The sequence below is a fragment of the Camponotus vicinus genome, unplaced genomic scaffold (assembly GCF_025532165.1).
Source record: "Camponotus vicinus isolate PSW18456_S1 unplaced genomic scaffold, iyCamVici1.0 SCAF_1, whole genome shotgun sequence".
Lineage (NCBI taxonomy): Eukaryota > Metazoa > Arthropoda > Insecta > Hymenoptera > Formicidae > Camponotus > Camponotus vicinus.
This window is the reverse complement of record NW_028141945.1, coordinates 11,126,151-11,147,103: the sequence shown is the minus strand read 5'-3', so window position 1 is coordinate 11,147,103 and position 20,953 is coordinate 11,126,151. Positions and strand designations below refer to the sequence as shown.

Genomic DNA, 20,953 nt, shown 5'->3' with positions numbered 1-20,953 from the left:
CATTAACATGCATTGATATCATTATAAAAGGCCTAATTGAGTCTCTAGATATAAGCTTGCATCATCACATCTCTATCCTCTCTTGGTCTCCAGCTCGTCGCCGGGCGCTCTCGATCAGCATCTATTCCCCCTCGCTTAGTCCTGTATCGCGCGATAAGCCGCTGATATCGCGAACGTGAATCGTTAACCCGGCAACAATGCCGAAAGCTAAGTGCCTTTCACACGGGGAATTCGGAGCGATCCTAATAGAGCTGTCCCATCTCGGCTCGGTTCATTGTCTCAGCATCGCCACGATAAATCCGCGTATTCGCGGCGAGGTGCATTGTCGCGGTGAGGCGCGCACTCGCATCGCGCTGCGACGGATTAAGCGCGGCCTGTTGCGGATTTATAAGCGGACCCGGGTGGGCGTCCCCGGCGCGGACAATGCAACGGCATTAGGCGAATGCAGTTTCACCTTCTCCGCGTCGTGAAATTATCTATGCGGCAATATCTGCGCGCGTTTACGACTTTTATCCTTAGCTCTCTCGCGAGAGAGTGAGTCGGGGGTCATGAAACGCGCGTTAAATTGCAATGACCGAATGGCCGGGCGTTTGCGCTTTTGAATATGCATCTCTCTATTCGGGACGAACGAAACGATACATTTTGCGACTAAGAGACCGTGATTGATGGTTATTATCGTGGCGCCGCCGAGGAAATTACCACTGAATAAGGCGATAACATTGCTTTACAACTGCAGTTGTTACGCCAGTGATTTTCCTACAGGTGACCCACAAAATAAGAGTCGTTGGGCGATTGTTTCTTTATCAAAGGTGAAATTTTTCTGACAGGGGAATCTCGCGAAATTCTAATTCTGATGAAAATTTACACATATATATAAATAGATAAATTTAAAAATTTTCACTTGCTGCCTAAAAATGACTCTAAGGGATAAAGTCACCCTTCATGTGTAGAGCGATTTTTTGCTTTTCTCGATATATCTCGAAAATTATTGAAGATATTGAAAAGTGTTTCATATAAAAATTTTATAGTTAAAACACCTCCATTTAATCACATTAATAAAATTTTAAAAAAATAATTTTTGAAACAATTATTTTTTCAAAATTTCATTAATGTGATTAAATAGATATTTCAACCATTTTTCAATATCTCGAGTAATTTTCGAGAAAAGTAAAAATCTCTATATATATTGGAGAATAATTTCATCCCTAAAATCGTTTTTGGACAGCACTGAAAATTTCTAAACTCGTATAATTACCTCCTTCCATCACATGCGTAAAATTTCGATCAAAATTAAAATTTCCAGATTCACAAAGTTCCCTTGCGAGAGAAATCCACAATTTCCTATTCCCTGATTAATTTTAAATCGCGACGTCTCCTTACAAAATAGAAATATCTTTCGCATTTTTAAAAACTCGAATTAATATTTCGCCGACCATCAACGTCCCGCTTGTTTCGACGTGGAAAAATTCTGTGTGTGTATTACCGGTCTTCTTTCTCTCTCTCTCTCTCTCGTGGCGCGTATGATATCTGAGTAAATAACGAAATGCAAAGCCTGTCGCCCGTTCTTGTGCACGGGACGAGCTGCATTGCGCACTTGTCACCGAATTGCAGCGGCGGAATGAGAAAAAGGAGGAAACATGGTTGAAGCGTTTTTTCCTCTGCCGAGCTATATACGTCAGTCTCGATGGAAAGCAAGCGTGCATTTTCGCGCGATTCACGCGAACTCGAACGCGTTTACGTGGCCAGATAAAATCGTCCGTGTGTCCTCTTAATAATTCATGCTTTTGCTACAATATTGCGCGACCCGCGGAAAAATTGCGCGAGACCGCGTGGATTTTTATCATCGTGGCCGAGGAGGAAATATTCCGATTGAAAAGCGAGGGAAAAAAAGAAGACAGCTCCGATTTAAAAGGAAAGATTTGCCTTTAAAGATGGGGAAGGGGAAGAAAAAGGCGTCTCGATATTTTCTGCTCTAGAACGTTACGCGTTGGAGGAGCTCTTTATCAATTCATCGAACGACGCCGGGTAATTAATCACGCGCCTTAATGAAGACGCATCGTTTAGAAAATAAATCGGTTCGCGTACGCTCTAGAGATCGCAACCATGTTTCTCGCCGCGTCGTCTCGAAAACGAAACCCGCTTTCGCGAGAAGAGAGAGAGAGAAATGCGCCGATATTAACCGTAAAATATTATTTTTAACTCAATAAAATCTCTTACGAACAACGTCGGATGTATTCGCTTCGACGTTTTTCAATCGACAGCTGACAAAACTCGAGACAATCGTATTTTTGCCTCTTGCAAAACCCGCCCACTAGATATCCGTGTAACACGAGTACACGTGGGCAGTCGGGCTTTCTGGTCAGGTACACGCCTAGGTATCGCCGGACCGCGAGACTTCGATCGACATTATTTATTTATCGCTGCCTACCTACTGCGCTAGTTACGGCCGGCATTCCTCGGGGTCCGCCACCCACGTGCGTATCGCGAGGAAATCTCGCACGAAGGGACCCGTCGCGTATCTCTAATTTCGACCACCATCATCTCCCAGATGCGATCCGCGATAGGCGATTCGCTTATAATTGCGCTCGCGTGAGTCACACGAGAGATCGAATCGACCTTCGCGCGGACAACAATGTTATTCGCGAATCGCCGCAAAAACGTTCATCGCGCACGTAATTTTAGGTTCGCGTATTACGCCTATACAACCCCTTCCTTCGCGTCTTTAGAAGGCGCTATTTCGGTGCACGCGGGTTCGTCGACATCCCGTTTTCCCGTGGCTGTCATCGTCGCTCTCTCTCCCCCCCCCTCTCTCTCTCTTTCTCTCTTGGCGGGCGTAGGAGCCCCATCCCGGCGAAAGTCCCTGTGTGTGTCAAAAGTGCCTGCCGCTCGCCAACTCGGCACAAGGTCGAGCAAATTGGCACCAGCTGCGACCGTGAGGCCGCAACCGAGAATGTCCCCTCTGTTCCGCGACGGTGCGCCGCGGCACTTGGACAAAGAGAGAACTTTGTCGGGTAAGTCATTCCTCAAGGCCGACGCCTTAAATTTGGCGGCATTCGCCGGCCGGTATGCGAGCCTCGGCAGCCACGCGAGTTTCGCTGACGCCAGCCTGCGATGAACTTTCGCGGAGGCTCTCGTTAATTTCGGATCGATCAATTTTTGCTTCGATCGAACAAGAGAGCGTCGAAGCTTTTTGTTTGGGAAATATGTATAATTTACATCTCTGTGAAAATTTTATGGGTTTAAAGGCCCCTCTATAAATGATCCATAATTAGCGATAGTAATCTAGTTACAATTTTATGCGTCACATGTTTTACCGTTTCCTGATATATATTTTGAGAGTTATATGTATTTTAGATGCTTAAATGTTTTCTGTATCACACGATAAAATTATAAATAAAATATTACTTTGAATTTTTTTAATTTTAGATTGTCTACAGGAGTCTTAATGATATAATTTTTCAAACATTATACAGAGTGTGTCGAATTTAAATATTAAAATTTCGAGAGCGTGAAAATTAGGAAATAGATAAATTTAAAAAAATAACCTTTAGAGATTTGCTCGTTTTTGTTTTATTTTGGGAAATCACAAAAAAAAACAAAAAAGCTCATTTTCATATTTTTACTTATTTATTACTCTCTTATTTATTTATATTTATTAGTTATTCGTGTTGTACTTCCTTAATGAAGATATTGCTCAAAATGTATAAATGTATAAACATAAACAAACCAAACAGCAAAATAAACAGAATACAATAATCCTGTTAATCATCGCGTATTTATTTACAATCCTCTAATTTCATTTCAGGAAGATTTTAACTCTCTTTTTTTAATTACATGCTCTACAACTTTTATCTCATGATATTATTTGATAAACCCAATAATTTTAACATTATTGGTTTATGTTTTTTGATGAAAACCTCCTTTATTTTCTTTTGTAATTTTTTTCAGTGAAATAAAAACGAGCAAATCTCTAAAGAAATTTTTGTAATTTATCGATTCCTTACGCGCCTCTAAAGTTTTGACATTTAAATGCAAAGCATCTTGTAAGCTTATAACTAGATTTAATATTTATACATTGCACATTTTCAAGGAAGAATTTGATAAAGTAATTAAAATCTTATCATCATGTGACACAATAATAACAATGACACTCGAATCTTCTCGCCCCTTAAGAGAATCGAGTCGCAATCGGACGAAAGACAGATAAGGTAATCGACTCGAAAGATAGATCGAAAGGTAGGAGGCACAATATCCGAGTAGGAAGCGCGAAATCAGTGATACGAGCCCTTCTCTCTAGAACAGAGTCGCAACTAAAAGGGCCTCGAGATCTAGGGGTTCCGATAATGATCCGGAGCAAATTCCGAGTGTCCGTTGGCGATAGTCGACGCTCACCAGGTTGTTCCGCAACATACGGAATCTATGCACGATGAAACGACGATGGAAGGCCTACGCTCGATCGGAGGCGACTATAAGCGGACGACTATGCGAATGGCGCAACTATACGGCCCACTAAAAGCCCGGCGTTGCATAACGTTGCAGTCGGCGCGTTGCAGCCGAGGATCCTTCTTGCTTCGTTCACGTGCTAGGCTGCAAAGGCGCGATAAACATGCTTGTTTATTAATTTCGCCAACGTGACTTCGCTCCATTTCGTTTCTCTCGCTCGACCGCGCGAAATATCTACCCGCATTCCCGGAAACTGCTTCGACTATCGTGCATTGTACTGTGTATTTGCAGAATGCTTCGGAATTTTTAATTTTAATTTCATTCACTTTTCATGAATTTCGAAAATCTTGCCGACTGTCAAAGGAGGCTGTACGACTTTTTATTCAATAATAAACATCTTGTCGAGGAGAGGATTTAGCGAAATTTTGCTGGAATATTTTTCGGATGGACCCCTAGAATTGAAATTCTAAAAATGGAAAATACATTTGGAGAATTTTATTAGTGAATTTGTGATATTATTTATTAGTATATTTGTGATAAAACATACAGATATTTCGCGTGACATAATTAAATTCCAAAAAAATTTCCTCTCGCATCTCGCTCTATTTAACCGCGCAAGGCGCACCGTATTTCATGCGCTGTAATTTCCCGAGGCATATCGAGCCCCTACTTTCGCATAAGTATGTAAGGCGAAACTACCATCTTTCTATCCAAATCGCTACCTTGCTACCTCATATCCTTCGATCGGCGATCGTGAAAAAGAAAACGCTCGTCTCACGCTCCAAATAGCTGCTGCGAAAGATCGCTCAAAGATCGCGTTACGGGGGATCCGTTAGTTAATCCGTCCGAGGCGCTGGAAATTAACTAGCTTCTCACAAATCGATACTTTGCGCGGCTAATTAGCTCGCTACCGATTAATATCCCGCGATATTCGAGCGAGCCTTTAAGTTTGTACACACGACGCTTATCGCTTATAAGTCATAAACACTTATTGCCGGCCCAGCAGGACCACAATACCGCTCGGCATCAGCATTACTCCCCGTAAGCTGATGTTCGCGCAACAATAATTCGTGCCACTCCCGGGAACACCTGTTCCACGGTAGCTGCTCTAGATGAACGATAGCTTCGGCGTAACGAGCGCGTCGGCAACTAGAATCGCTGGCTGGGTTTTACAGCGAATCGTGATCGCTTCATTCATTTCTGACGCGTTGATGAATTTCCGCGACCGAGTGTCAGTATTAAATTTTCGATTTTATTTAATTGCGGACGAGATCATGTAGAAAGTGGGATCCCTAGGACTGGATTACAAGATGGGGCGTAAAATTGTCAACATTATTTATAAAGTATGTTGTACAAGTTTCATAACTTGCATCTCAAAGGTTAACACGAGTATTTCAACAAAACAAAGATCTTAATAATATCAAGGCAACCTAAGAGATGTAAATTAACGTTATTAATGATAAACCGGTGGAACAAGTCATAACATTTAAATACTTGGAAGTAGAAATTTCCAGCTATAATAACTTGTATATAAAAGGAGCAAACAAGGTTGCCTGGATATTTAAAAAATACATCTAGATATCTAAAAATATTATCTGGAACAACAAACTTATGTGCATAGTAAGGTGCATAGTAATATATGAGACACGTGTCAAGCTAATTATAATCTAGAGACAAGAGCAGGCACAACAAGAATTAAAAGTCGGAATATCGGAAATAAAAATATTGCGACCAATCGCAAGCAAAACACTAAGAGACTATGATATGCAGATTAGATGAATCGGCAAAACTGAAGCTATGGAACAAGGAGACGATTCTGAAGAGACCATGCACAGTAAAAAATTGTGCGCCCATATGTTAAAATTTTCTTGTTATTATTTTCTTTTCTGTTGCCACATTTTGATTAGTACTTTAATGTAAAATTAACATACAACTTATATGTTATTATTTTTATAACGTTTTCATGTGTTACATTTATGTCAACTTCATAACTTAACAGTTTGTATATGTCTCTTAGAAATGGAATATTATTTTGAGTATTTTTAACATAATCATTTTAAACAATCAACATGTCTCAAAGTCAGTTTAACATTCTAAGAAAAGTTAAAGTGAATCTTCAAATAATCTTGAACTTTGACATACAAAAATAATCAAATTTACTAAAATCAAATGTTTCTATTACAAATAATTCAAGTTAAAATAATTACTATTATATGTTAACGACCTCAATATTTCTTACGAGTTATTGTAACTATTTTTTCATGTAATTTTTAATTAATTTGTATGTTATTTTTACATTACACTTAAAGTCACAATAACAAAAATAAATGTAAAGTATCGTGTCAATTATTTAACATTTTTAATTTGTCAATAAGTAACATACGACGAATGAGTTATTTTAACTTAAAGTTTAGAGTGGACTTTCTGGGACATGTGAATAATGTTATAATTAACATTTTATTTTTTACTGTGTGTGAACAAAATGAACAACACCAGAATTTCCTATATCATAATCCACGAAATACCTGGAAGACTAAAAGCTGAATGAACAGCTGAACCTCATCTTCAGGAATAATTTTTTGAAAACAACAGATCAATAAACTTGGAAGAAAAAGAAGAAGAAGAATGGCAGAGTTTGCGAGAAAGTTGGATTGGCATATCTGCGATACGCGTCGCTGAAGAACTTTATAGCGTTTTCTTCGGGAGATCCTCTATTATAGTTTATGATGCATATTTTAAATTTCTCTCCCATGCATTTTAGAGCCTGAAATGTAACAGACCCGAGCGTGTCTCGCGTATAAAAAGGAATATCCATCTTTGCGAAACACCCACCGGCTATCTCATGATGTTCTTCATCCTGTACTTTATTTATACGCACGCTGGGCCCTATTTTCGCGCGGAAGGGCCCGTCGTGCGTCTCGCGAGCCGTAAACAACGCGACGACCGCGTATAATCATTTGATACGTTTGCGCTCGCGCGGCGAATACTTGTTGCGCGCAGTCCATGAAATATGTATTAAGCCCTGAATCCGATGCACGCGGAGGCTTTTCCAGCGCGACCATGCAATATTTATGTGCTTCTCGTTATATCGCGCATTTCGAAATCACACTTTTCCGGGGCAGAGGGAGGGGGAGAAAAGAGGGAAAGGGTGAAGGGGCGCGGGCCAACACCACGATCTATCTTTTTCGCGAAGGAAACGCTCGAGGACCGTGACGATCTACATCGACAAATGTGCGTTTCGTCTCTAACGAGTAGACGCAAGTAAATATAATGACGAGGCGCGATCGGATTCGTAGAGGGCTTTTCTTTTTTCGAGTTATCGAGGAATAAGGATCTACTTCCAGAGATTCGCTTATAATTTTCATTTCGTCCTTCGTCGCATCTAAACGTTATTCTTAAGGTAGGGAAATACACACAAATGTCACTCGCTAAATTAGGCGAGGAGGACACGAACCGTGACCTAATGGAGGGAAACGTCTGCAGGTAACGATAACGCTCGGCAAACCCGACAATCGCATGTGTCGTTGCTCCCTTTCCGGTCGTTCGCTTTTATCGGAACAAATGGAAAGTGTTTCAGGGCGCGTGCTCTCCTCGTCTACCGAACATTTGTGTCAACATCGCGACTACCGCCGAATAACCAATCGCGCGATCGCAATCGGTACATTTATTAACTCTTTTAATCATAACGACCCCCTTCTCGCGAGAGCATGTTTCATCACAGACACGTGCAACAACAAATAATACAATTAATATGCACGTCGCGAACATCATCACGCGCGTTTCAGGTGTGAAATATATGTCATCAATAAATTGATTACCTCTAGTTAGATTATGATTTTTTCGCGTAAAAATGTTTCGCGCGAAAATCGCGAATCCTAATCTTTTCTCTCTCTTTCCCTCCCCCTCCCGCGACGTCCAATACTTGCGGGGACCATTACGCGAATAAAAATCTCTCGTTTTTTCATTTACCGCTACGCAAAAGTTCCAATCCGACGCGCATCTCGTCACAAAGCCTCGTATACTTCGTGCAATTCGCGAGAATCCGCCCCTCGGGGCCTTCGAATTAATTCCTCCATCTTCGTCGGGCGTGTCGAGCTATTGACGATGCTCGTTTCACTCATATTTCGCACGCGAATACGCGCGTCCTTAAAAAAAACCGCGTATTAGAGTGAATAAGAGTAGGTTGCCCGATTCCGTTGTGTCTCGACAAAGCTGGTGTTTTCTGGTAAAATTGTAGCGATTCTGCAAGAGAGGAGAGAAAGAGAGAGAACTCGGCAAAAGTAGAGGAATTAATACGAGTATAATCGCTACTTTTCGTATCATATTATACAGAGTTTCTTAATGAGTGCGAAAAATTTTAGATGATTCTTTGTCGAAAATTAAGGGGGGTTTTTCATATAAACATATACTCCTACATCCTCCTCTCTGTGGAGTTACACTTCTCTAAAAATGGGGGTAAAAGTTAGGTTTTTATTTTCTTCTCAAATTTGAAACAAGTTAAAGAAATGAAATTAGATGGATATTTTCTACTAGTAAAAGGGTTATTTATTAATATTTTTTTCAGCCTCCCGTATTGTTATAAGGAAATGAAACTAGTAACTCCTATTAAATTTTTTATTAGAACTTTTTAATGGGCCGGAATATGATCATCTAAAAATATGCATTAAAAAGTTTGATTTATTTAGAAACTTTTTTATTTCTTTTATTTTTCTCACAAAATCAGTAGTTTTCAAGAAAAAAAATAAAATACGTTATCGTGCACACGATGCTAAATAGCATAGGTTTCGAATTACGAGAAGTTAAATTTTAAAATAAAAATAAAATTTGAGTAAATGTTGGAAAAATTGGAACAAAAACAAAATTATATTAAAAACCTAATTTCTACTCCCATTTTTGGAGGAGTGTAACTCCACAGGGAGGGATGTAGGAGTATATGTTTATATGAAAAACCCTCCTTAATTTTCGACAAAGAATCATCTCCTAAAATTTTTCGCATTTATTAAGAAACACCCTGTATATATATGAAACAAGATGATGAAGATAATTGTTGCGTCAGCAAAATAAAAATCGAAGCTTGCCTCTCCCTCCAATTTTTTGCCAAAATATAACATCGACAATCTAACGTACATCTAATTATCTCGTGACTCTCGTTAGAGAGAGAGATTCTCCATTTCATCGAGAAGTCTTCTCTCTCTCGCGGTAGCAACGATGCAGTCGAAGTGCAGGCTCGCCCGCGGGAGGAAGGCGGAGAGGGGACCTTTCGGCGGAGTGACTGAAACGGAGAAAAGGGAACGCGAGCCGCGTGACGAGGGGGCACGACGGGCGAGGGGGAGGGCCCCCGAAGAGCACGGCGGAAGCAGAGAGAGAGAGAGAGAGAGAAAGAGAGAGAGGCGAGCGAACGAACCGAGCGAGCGAGTATTTTCGCTGGCCTTGACGCAGCGACGGAGGGCGATGCACCTCTCCTGGCGAACACACTGCGAAACCGGGAGCGTGTCGCACGCACACTCGCGCGCGCGCACGCGCGAGCCGAGGGAGCGCGTTCGACAGAGGTGCAGCGCAAAAGAGATGCAACTCGCATGGACGATGCAGCTGCACGCTCGTGTATGTGTAAGTATCTGTGTATCTGTGTATGTGTGCACAGGCGTGTCGGCACCGGTCCAACGAGGGGACCGGAGGCCCGGTCCAACTCGCGAACGGTCGACACTGACCTCACCCAACGACCGGCGGCGGTGCACACACCGTCGTCCCCCTCCGCGCCGCCTGCCCCCCTCGGCCCCCCTTTCCTCTCACTGTACACTGCCTGCCAAAAGTCGGGAGGAAGAAAACGCTCCGACGATGGCGAACGCAGGTGCGAGCCCAAATCTCTGCTCGGCGGCCATTTGGCTGGCGTGGATAGGCCATGGTTCCTGGGAATTTCGACTAAATTCTTTTTTATACGGCTCATTATGTATACTAAAAAAATTTATATCAATATTAATATTATTTAATATTAATTTCAATATTTTCAAATTCCTCCTCACTTTTTATATTCTAGATAAAATGTTTGATCGCATCTTGTCATTTTTTGATATGTTTGATTCAAGCATACGCGACGACTGATAAATCACGAGTAATGATAATCTCGTATTGAAATCAATTTCTTAATATCCTTAATTAATTACTACACCTGAAATTATGATTCAAGATCAATCTTGGCTCGCAATTTCTTAAGCTGCGCCGACGCTTAATCCGATTATAATATCGCACACATTACGATATACTTGTCAAATACTATCTTTGCCGATTATCAATCAGCGGGGATACGGCTCATAAATCGCCGCTTATTATTTATCCAACTGACGCGGACAACTTTACTTCTTCAAACGACCATTGTATCGATATGACAATTCTTACGCAGCGCACGACTTTCGATACAATCGTCATCGCGTTTATTAATTTTCGCCCCGAGGCGGGCCCCGTCATCGATGGATACTTTTCTACAGAGACCTCGGACTGCGATCTCGTATTTATTTTAAATTATCGAAGAAACTAAAAAGAGAGAGAGAAAGATAGAGATATCCGAAACCCCCTCCCGCCGTCGACTTTTTCACGGAGCCTATTACCACGCTGCATCGACGCCGGTGCAATGCACCAGGCCGAGGGGACGGATAGACGAACGGGCGGTGGTACACGACCAGCGAGCGCGAGCCTGGCCTGGTCTGGCCTGGCAAACCTGGCGAACGAGTCGACGAAATGACGGCGGGACAAGAAAGGAACGTGGCGACGGAGGGACAGAGGGAAAGGGCGGCGGAGGCAGGAGAAGGGAGCAGAGGGGGGGAGAGAAGGAGGAGAAGGAAGAGACGAGAGGGCGAGATGCTGCTCTTCTCTCGGACTGGATCCCTCGGTATTGGCCTCGCGCCTGGTTTTCGGCCCGCGGGAATGCCGCGGAACAGCGAGGGGGAGAGGCAGGGGGGATAAGTCGGGGACTTGCTTTATGGGCTCCGCAGGGTCTGCCCCCCCCCCTCCTCGCCGATCCCCCCCCGTTCCTCGTGTGTAGCATACTCGTGTGTGCGTGTGCGTCTTGTTATTAAGCCCACGGTCGCGATTCGAGCCGAGAGCGGGATCGAGCACGCACACGCGTACGCGGCGCGCGTGTGCGTGTACGCATACGAGTCGCGAATCGAGATTCTTATTAATCGTGCGTCGACCCTACGTACGCCCGTAGACGTTCGCGCGTCTCGTTCGCTCGAAAATCGCGTTCGCCCAAGATGCAAAAGCAGAGAGGAGGGGGGGGAGGAGACGGGGATCTTGACCCTTATTCGCATTTAGCGCTGAATATGATTCCCTCGAGATAATTTTGTGTGCGCTTTTCGTTCCGCGGATAAATAACACGTGGAATATCGAGAGCTTTAGTGAGATAGCGAGATCTGTGCCATGGTAACTCTCTCCTTTTATCGAGAACGGATTTTGATAAGAAAAAATATCAACCGCACAAGATATGCCAATTTTTACTCGAGATGTACGTAAATATGTATTTAAAAAAATATTCCGTGTGTTAGTTTTGAGAGGAGCGTGGCTGGATTGGGAACTTTGCGAGCAAGTCTTTTGTCCGCGAGTCGTCGTTGAATTTTATCGCGATGCTTTAATAATGAATTGACGAAGCGTTCCTACGGTAATTCGCGCGAGCAAATGAATTTGTAAATGCTTGCGGATTCATCGACGCGTAATTCAGCTAAACGTAATTCGGGTAATGCGATTAATTGAATAATCGCACGCAACTATGATAGATAATTTGACGTTTCGACGCTTGGTATGCGCGATTATCGGATAAAATAGATATTCCAAAGAAGTATTATTGAACCGCGAACGCTATGGATGAATGGATACAATAATAAGTCGTACCGTACAATCGCGACAATAAATTACATCGCATTTAATCCTGTTGCTCTTAAGAAACAGATTTACGTTATAATGTATTGTGTTCATTTATGGATTATTAATTAATTATTTACACTACACTGATTTTGAAGAAACATATTTTGCGCGAGAAATGATTTGATTTATTATCATTTTAATTAATTATAATTTTAGTCAATTATTAAAATGATAATATTTTATAATAATGCACATAATAATTTCTAGTTCCTTCCTGATCCAGTCATCGAGAGTCAATCTCGATCAAAGAGATTTTTTTTTAAGGCATTACATCAAGTTATCGATACTTATTGACATCAATCAGATGGATTTGCGATCCAGCATTAATGAACGGGTGGAAACTTAAGACTTTGCACGTGAAAAAAAGAGCAGCAAGAAGTGCAGCCGACCAGTCGCGATGATACGCCAAGATTTCGATCATCTGTGGGTTGCAGATGAACGTATCAGTGACATGTCACATCTCTTCTAATGTTCAAACGCGTCCATCGCAAAGTCACTTCTAACATTGATGAATATGATACTTGTTGACGTTGACAAAGTCACTGAAATTTTCGAGAAATGCCATTAATGTGCATTCTTCAAAACTGGAATCAATTAAATAAATTTTAAAAATAATCTTTGCGGGTGTTTTTATTTTTACACGCACTTCTTGCTGCGTGACATTAAGAATCCTGGCAGAATCGACCAAAGTGTCTTTCTTGAAGGGTTTTTATCGGGCCTTTTAATAGAAACTTGAAATGTCAATGACTGGAAAATGTCAATAGCCCCGGCATTTAGAGTTAAGACCTTCGATTATGGGGTAACCGTAGAGAGCCTCGTGTTCCCATCTAGGCACACTTCAATTACGTCGTTACATCTTATTACATTTCCAACATTCTCGATGAAAGTATACGTGAAATGCCGCGGCTGTACCGTTTACACATCGCTTATAATAATTTAATGTTTGTTTCAAGAAGGGAATAAGGGAAAATACACACTGGAACGAGGTCTCTCGAATCTGGGATCTGGGAACCGTTGGCGAGATCTCGAGGAGCGCGAATCGATCGCTGATCAGCTGATAGACCTTCAACACTCCGCTCGCGGTAGATTCGCAAAGTAAGGCTGGACCTGCCGTTTTCCCGGCATTATACGACGTATCGCTATCTCGGGGAGCCCCCGAGGCTAATGTAACTCCCGTGTCCGCGCACGTGGCGGGAGATCTCGCGGTACAAGAGAGAAAAAGAGAGAGAGACAAACACCGTTACGGTGCCTCGGCCTCGAGTTTTACACATTCGGTGACTCTCTCTCCTGGTCGCAAAGTCCTCCAAGATTATAACTGAATCCGCGTCCGCCCCCGCCTGTCGTGCGTGCCGCACTTGTAGGAACGAGCGTTCACCGGCTCGGACGCTCGTAACCATGTTGCGCAACGATCGCGACTTTACGAGCCCGCAAGCACGGGATGCGACCCGCTATCGGGCTGTCCCCTTGCTGACGGTTATGACACGATTATCGGGGTTACGGACGCTTAAGGATGCCAGGACGGCGACGTCACCTGAGCGTCGCGGGACCCGCAGGAACTGGGGCGGATCCGCGAGCGTCCTATTACGTCCGCGATTAAGGACGGTCGTTATCCGCGGCTGGGATGCGTGAGATTTTACGTAATGTTGGTTTTATGTACACAGGAGGGAGAAGCACGGGATGTGTAATATCAGGAAGCGATAAAGTCTGTCTCTCTTTTTTTCTTTGGATTCTCTGTGAATTCTCCTTCTTGCACACAACGCTTGTCGTGTTTAAAGTGAAATACGTGAGCACCTAAGAATAATGGACATTTGCATTTCCCTAAGTTTAAGAATATCGACGGATTCGATAGAGCTTGAGGTAACTTTGTTCGCGATGTGTGCAAGAAAATGAAAAGAAAACGCAGATGATTCAGAGAGGACATAACTTCTTACAAGTCGACGCACCCGTAACAAGCTTATAGTTATAGTAGCTAGAAACATAACTTTCTCATGACGTGCATTCTTTTAATTTACGTTGCGACACGAATATTTGACATAATTTTATAATTAAATAAATATTAAATAAAAAATGTTAAATTATTAAATAAATATCACATATAATAATTAAACAATAATTTAATAATCTATCATGATACTTTATCACAAGCATGATACTTTTTTTTTTTAAAAGCAATTAAACTATTTTCTTATGATTGATGTTAATTGATTAATAGATTTTTTTCGAACACGGTCTAAAAAATAATCGAAAATTTTCAGTTTATCGATCTCTCATTGGCAATGACTCCTTTCTCGTCATTGATATTTGCAATCGTGGGAGTCTGTCAAGTGGTCTGTTGTGCACGCGCTCTTATACGCGGGCCAGGTCTGCGGAGACCCTTCGTGAGTACCTTCGAAAAAGGGGAGAAGCCGTGGAAAGCTCGGGGGAGCACGAATGAAAAAGCTGCACGGAAAGTGGCAATCCGTGGTACTAGTATGAATGAACAAACGACGGCGTAAACAAAGAGAGAGAGAGAGAGAGAGAGAGAGAGAAAGAGAGAGAGAAACTGCTCGAAATTAGCTGTTAGCTGGAGGCAACGAGTTCGCATTTTAAGATGCTATAGAGAGACTCAAAGTGCCGCGAAATGGAAAATTCGATTCACGACAGAAAGAAAGAGTCCGATGCTATTCGCATTTTTCTTGACTGCATCAGAGTCCATTTAACTTGCAAATATTATTTAAGACTGAGGATTCTTGAAATATTCTGCATAGATAAAATTTATTTAAAGGCAGATGTCTACGAAATCGAAGAAATTTTTTATATTTAATTTAACAAATTTAATATAATTATTAATTTTGTAGTCGCATGATATTAACAGTCTCTGTGTACAAGTGTACAAGCTTCTTCGAACGATATCAATTGAAATCAATATTCATCACGCAAATAACTGAAATATAAATTATATTTGTTCAGAGACCCCGTTATATGTTATCCGCGATAACACGTGAACGCTTCAAAGGCCGCATTATAATTTATGTTACTGAAATATTTGTTTAACATTAATCGATGTCGCGGTTTAAATCGTTACTTTCATTACATCGTTATCAAAACGACTCCTAAACAGCGAATATAAATCCCCACGCGATATCGCCAGCGCGCGAATGCATGTACATATGCACATACCTTAAAATCTCCATAATAGTCGAATAATATTAGCGGTATCTCAACAAGAGCAACGAGAATTATTATCATCGGTGTTAAACATTTTGTTAACGCGGCGAGATGTGCGAGGATCCCGACACAATCGTGATAATTTTCCACCCGACAATTCACGCAGAGATCTCGCTCTCGGAATTGCAGAGATAAATTGGGGAGTGTCTAGATAAAAAGGAGAAAATAACGGCTCAAAAATCTCTCTCTCTCTCTTTCTCTAAACGCAAGCGTGATTACACCGACAAATTAACATAGTTATTAAATAATAGCGATTAACAAAATTTATCAGATATCCCCTATTTTAAGGAATTTTAAGGATTTTTAAGGAATAGTAACAGACGTCTAGTTCAATTTAAAAAAAAAGTAAAACAGAAATAAAATTTAAAAAAAATAAAACAATAATGCGATAAGATAAGAAAATTAATTCTGTATTCTTTGGGGAGAGGGGGAGAGCGATTTATTCCTCCAATCTTCGATCTTCATCCATTTATGCTTCTCGCGTTTTCGTCGACGTCATCGATTTTAACGCGTGCAAATGCCAAGAGGACCGATCGTCGGTGCGACCTCGCAATTTCGACCCGCGACGCGGGTCGTTGTACTGCCGTCGTCGTTCACGCCACGTCGAAGGTGACGCGCACACGCACACACGCGCTGCTGCGCGCGCGGGGTTTCACGCTCCCGCGGCCAGCGCGCTCTTCGACGCATCCACGGGCCGACGTGCATACGTCGATGCACGGTATTATGCACATAGCATCCCTTTGACGGCCGTAAGCCACCCGTTAGGGGCGCCGCGATGAAACGTAACGCGGCGCACACAGACGCGCGGCATTCTACGTGCGCGAGTGCGTGCGTTCGACCGTCGGGATCGATGATGGAAATAATTCGTTGCCTTTTTTCGTGATTACCATTTCGAGCCTCTCTCTCTTCCGCGTCTCTTTGTACCTCTCTTTCTTCCCCATCAATCTTTTCATCTCTCTCTGTCTCTCTCTTACTCTTCTTTCATCTATCCGCGGCTCGCTGTCTCTGTCCGCTCGTGTATTCACCGTAAAAGAGAGAGGGAAAGAGAGAGGGAAAGAGAGAGAGAGAGAACCCCAATCGACGAAAAACCACGAGATGGAACGTAGAGAGGAGGGCTCGGTCGTATAATAAAGCGTAATGGACGTGGGCCGGTTGCGACGATCAATTCGCCTCTTTTTTTTCGTGATTTTCCACCGCGGCACTGCCAACTGCACGCCCGCGCGTAATATGGAGAAATGGATTTTTCGACCGGGCGCTTCTCGCCCGTCCGCCCGATTGTGACAGCTCGCGGATGTTGCGCGCGCGCACGCGAGCAGCTGTTCGGGATGTACGATTGAAAAACTGTTGCGCGCATAAAGTCCGATGAAAGAAACGTATTTATTGAAATGGAGCGTCGGTCGTTGAAACGACACGACGTAAATTTTTATGACCCGTGTTGAAACGCTCGTTTAGGAAAATTCGGGTATTGGCGCGGATAAACGAGGAGCAATTTGTATGACGCTTTATCCGAGACTCGTAGAGTATAATTAACGAATCTATTACGTCTGCGTCGATGTACGAGCGCTCGTGGAGGCTGATGCAAAATTGATTGGCGACTATTCGTCGTGTAAAGGTAAATTTTGAAGTATTATCTTTAGAAAGAAATAGAAATATCTCTAAATAAAATTTTCGCTGTTTTTCCGAATTTTTAAAATTTTTTAATCCATCTACGATTACTTTCAAGAGAATTCCTTCTTTTATATGGGGTAAAATGGTATAATACGCTTTAGAAGGGAACATGCCCCACTTAATGCTCAGGCATAATGAGCTTACCAATAAGTGTTATTGAAACGAGAGTCGATAGTTGGCACAATCAACGAGTAAAATGCATAAAACTGCTTTGATTGTGAGTGCGATTTTACATTAAAAAAATTACAAAATCTATAATTTTTAAGGAAAAGGTTGGAGAAAGAATTTATTGATAAGTTATATTTAATTATTATTTTTCACTTGATAAAAGTAATTATTATTATGTTTATATATCTCTCATTTTAAAATCAATAAGTTTAAAAAAATCAAAATTTGTTTGTAAATATTTTTAATTATCATTCCTATCATTTTTCATTCCATAAAAGTAATTATCATTATATTTAATATATGTTTAGATTGTATTTCTGAAGATATAATCTATAAAATATAACTGGTAACGGAACCAAATGTACAAATGTTTTTTTTTTAATTCGTTCTATTGTAATTTTTTTATCATTTCTTTTGGAACATTATGAACAAAATAAAAGAGGAATTATACGGATAGAATGGAGTAAAACGGAATAGAAGCAATAGTCATGGCGAAGATCAAGATACCACAAATGGATATCAATATCATTTTAGAAGAAGAAATAATAAAAGATGCAATTTTCACAAATATTTAATTAATATTTTTATAAAATTAAAATATGAACATTTTTATGTTTCGTCGAATTTTATAATTTAATAAGACAACAAAAAATTATTTTTGTCGATTATAATTATGTGAGGCGTTTTTCACCAAACGCCTTTTTCGATATTTTGATCTCATAATTAAAATACCTTAAAATTAACTAAAAATTGGTGCAATTATTAATCGTAATATTAGTAAATCTTTGTAAATTTCAACTATGGATAAAATTTGTTCATTACAAGTATTTTACATTAATTTAAATAAATGTGAGCACATATTACACCATTTTAGTCTATATATATATTTCTTTAATTTAACGTATCTCGTTAAATCGTGGCTCATTATCGGCCATTTGATAATATCGGTAAAAATGTGAAACTTTTGCGACGTAAAAGTGTTATTCCCCGTTTGATAATATCGTACGAAATAACGAGAGGATTCCTCGAACGAAACAACTCGGGGAAAAATCTGTTCGCCAAACACTGCTTCGAAAACTATCATCACGCGCTACCGTTCGGAGTGACCCATTATTGTAATCCGAGCAATTATTTCGCGCAATTATTCCGCTGTCTGTCGTTTCAAGCAAAAACGTTACCGGTTGCTCTGTGTCGCGCGGAAATGGGTTAAAAACTCGCGTTCTCAGCACGTGAAATCGCTCGCCCGATACGAGTACGTCTTGTCGCGTTCAAACGATGGAACACGCATGTCGCACGCACTCACGCGGCACCGTGATCGTCGAGAATAGCTTATGGAAGCTTTCATAAAGAAGGTTTTTAATTAAAGACAAAATTAATTGAGTTATTTAGCGCAAGATGTAGAAAAGTCACAATAAATAATTTTTAAAATTCTTTCTAATATGAATCATCCCTATAAAAAAAAATGTGTCATAAAAATAAAAATAAAATAAAAAATAAAATGATCCTTTTAGGATATTTCTCACGTAAATAATTAATGTATGATTATAAAATTATGGCAAATTTTTTAATAGACGATCGAAAAGCTAGCAAGCTCGACATCTTTTACGAACAAGGGAGTGAATTCTGGTTATACGCGGTAGTCGCTGACGTGTAGGAAAGACGTGGAGCGAACGAGAGAGAGAGAAAGAGAGCAAGAGAGAGTAGGGAAGAGTAGGAACGTCGATTTCGCGTACGAAAGAGCAGGAGGAGCGGGAGAAGGCAAGGACCCGTATACAATGCGTGCTCCCCGCGTGGAATAAACGAGCTCTCTCGCCGCACACACAGAAGGAGAAGCAAGCCTATCGCAGCTGACGCAGCGAGGGGGGGTCGAGGAGGGGGAAGACGCGGCGAAACAGGAAGCCGGGGAGGACCGGCTGGAATTTAGGGTAGGTCGGTGAAGAAATCCTCCGAGACACGACCTACGCTCGCACGGTCTCCCTCCGTTTCCATCCTGCCCCCCCCCTTCCCTCCCCCGCACCGCGGCCCACACGAGTCGTCCTCTCTCTCGCACGTCTCGTCCCCAAATTCGCCTCTCGGCCTTGAGTCGAGGGCAGACCTTGGTCTTCGCGCGTATATTCGTCTCGAGAACCAAGTCGGTGAGTGGATCACGTCGCAAGTCATACATGATGAACAAAAGTGGACTGGAAAATGGCAATCTAAAGTATCGACTTCGATTTAATTACACGGCCTGATTGATGAAATTTACATTTGCAACTCGACACCATTCTTCATTCATTCAAGATTCTTTTACATAAAACATATGATGCGTACATTCCTTACTGCCTGTATTTATCCAATTCGGCCATATATACATAGCTCTATCGCCATAATTGGACCTTCCTTCTAAACGCCATTGGGCCTAGCCCCTCTCCTTCCGAATTCTAAAACGAGTTTAGTAAGAACTCGTCGGCCAATACCAGTGATTATAGTAGCCATGATGGTTATTCACGAATCTCTTGGATGATGGATTCTTAATCCTCGCTTGGTGAGTGTGGTAGATGGAATCACCACATCAATCACATCATAGTGCGCGTATATTCATATTCTATATGTAGAGCTGTAAAATGCGACTAATCGTAAAATATAGACGCGCTTGACACGGGAAGGAGAATGACAGTAATGGAAGTAGAAATAGAAACGTTACTAGGACGGCATAGGATGCAGAAGGTCTCGAGTAGTCATAGTGGAATACTGGATAGAGATCGGGCAGAGTGGGAGCCAGGCCAGGCCAGGTAGAAAGAGGAGTGTCTGGTTTTCTTTGAGCAGCGGATGAAGGAAGGAGAGGACGAAGTCGAGGAAGAGAAAGAGGCATAACGGCCTGAGGCATTTTAGGATGGCCACTACTCCTATTTATTATGGCTGCCGACATATCCGCTCGCTATGTCTCTTCCTTTTGGCTTTGGCTATCGCAACTCTTCTTTTCTTACTTTTCCCAGAATTATTCGCGCATCGAGACGACGATAGAAGAGTCACAAAGTATACCTTATATAATAGTATAATAAAAAACATTGGCTCTTCAAATCTATATTTATTAAAAATAAAGAATAATAAAAGACACTAATAAAAAAAAAGATAGTAAAAACATCATCTCTTTAAATATATTTATTAAAAATAGAGAATATTGAATATTTTTTATCTTGCAACTACAAAGTTAATAGACTGTATCTTATTTGTTAATCTTGGGCAACAATAAAGAGAAAAATTGCCGCGTTTTTAATTATATTGCATAATTTTATTTTGCGCTCGCGAAGAAAATAGAAAGTTTCAATTTCTTTCAGTTCGTCTGTATGAAACCTCGTTATACGCATTAAGACCGTAGTTTAAAGTACGTCGAAAAAAATGCGTCGGATAGTAAATTCTTAATCCTATGAAGTGCCGGTTATGTCTCGCATTTCGCTCGACATTTTCCCGATTGATCGGTCATTTAATCGGATCGACGCCGTCGGTCATCGTCGTCTGCCTGCCTCTTCTTGTGACATCTCGTTTCGCGTCCAAAACCGAAACCGTTATCAGC

The 20,953-nt window shown here is 41.4% G+C and overlaps 2 long non-coding RNA genes across 8 annotated transcripts in view; one reads left to right on the top strand and one right to left on the bottom strand.

Annotated features, from left to right (window-relative positions):
• LOC145974447 (uncharacterized) overlaps window positions 1-13,780 on the top strand; it is a 112,891-nt gene extending 99,111 nt beyond the window's left edge. Inside the window, exon 4 of the long non-coding RNA XR_014439691.1 lies at window positions 13,311-13,780. This is a non-coding gene — a long non-coding RNA (uncharacterized LOC145974447). The remainder of the gene's footprint in view (window positions 1-13,310) is intronic.
• LOC145974398 (uncharacterized) overlaps window positions 1-20,953 on the bottom strand; it is a 203,879-nt gene that overhangs the window by 72,041 nt on the left and 110,885 nt on the right. The window lies entirely within an intron of this gene.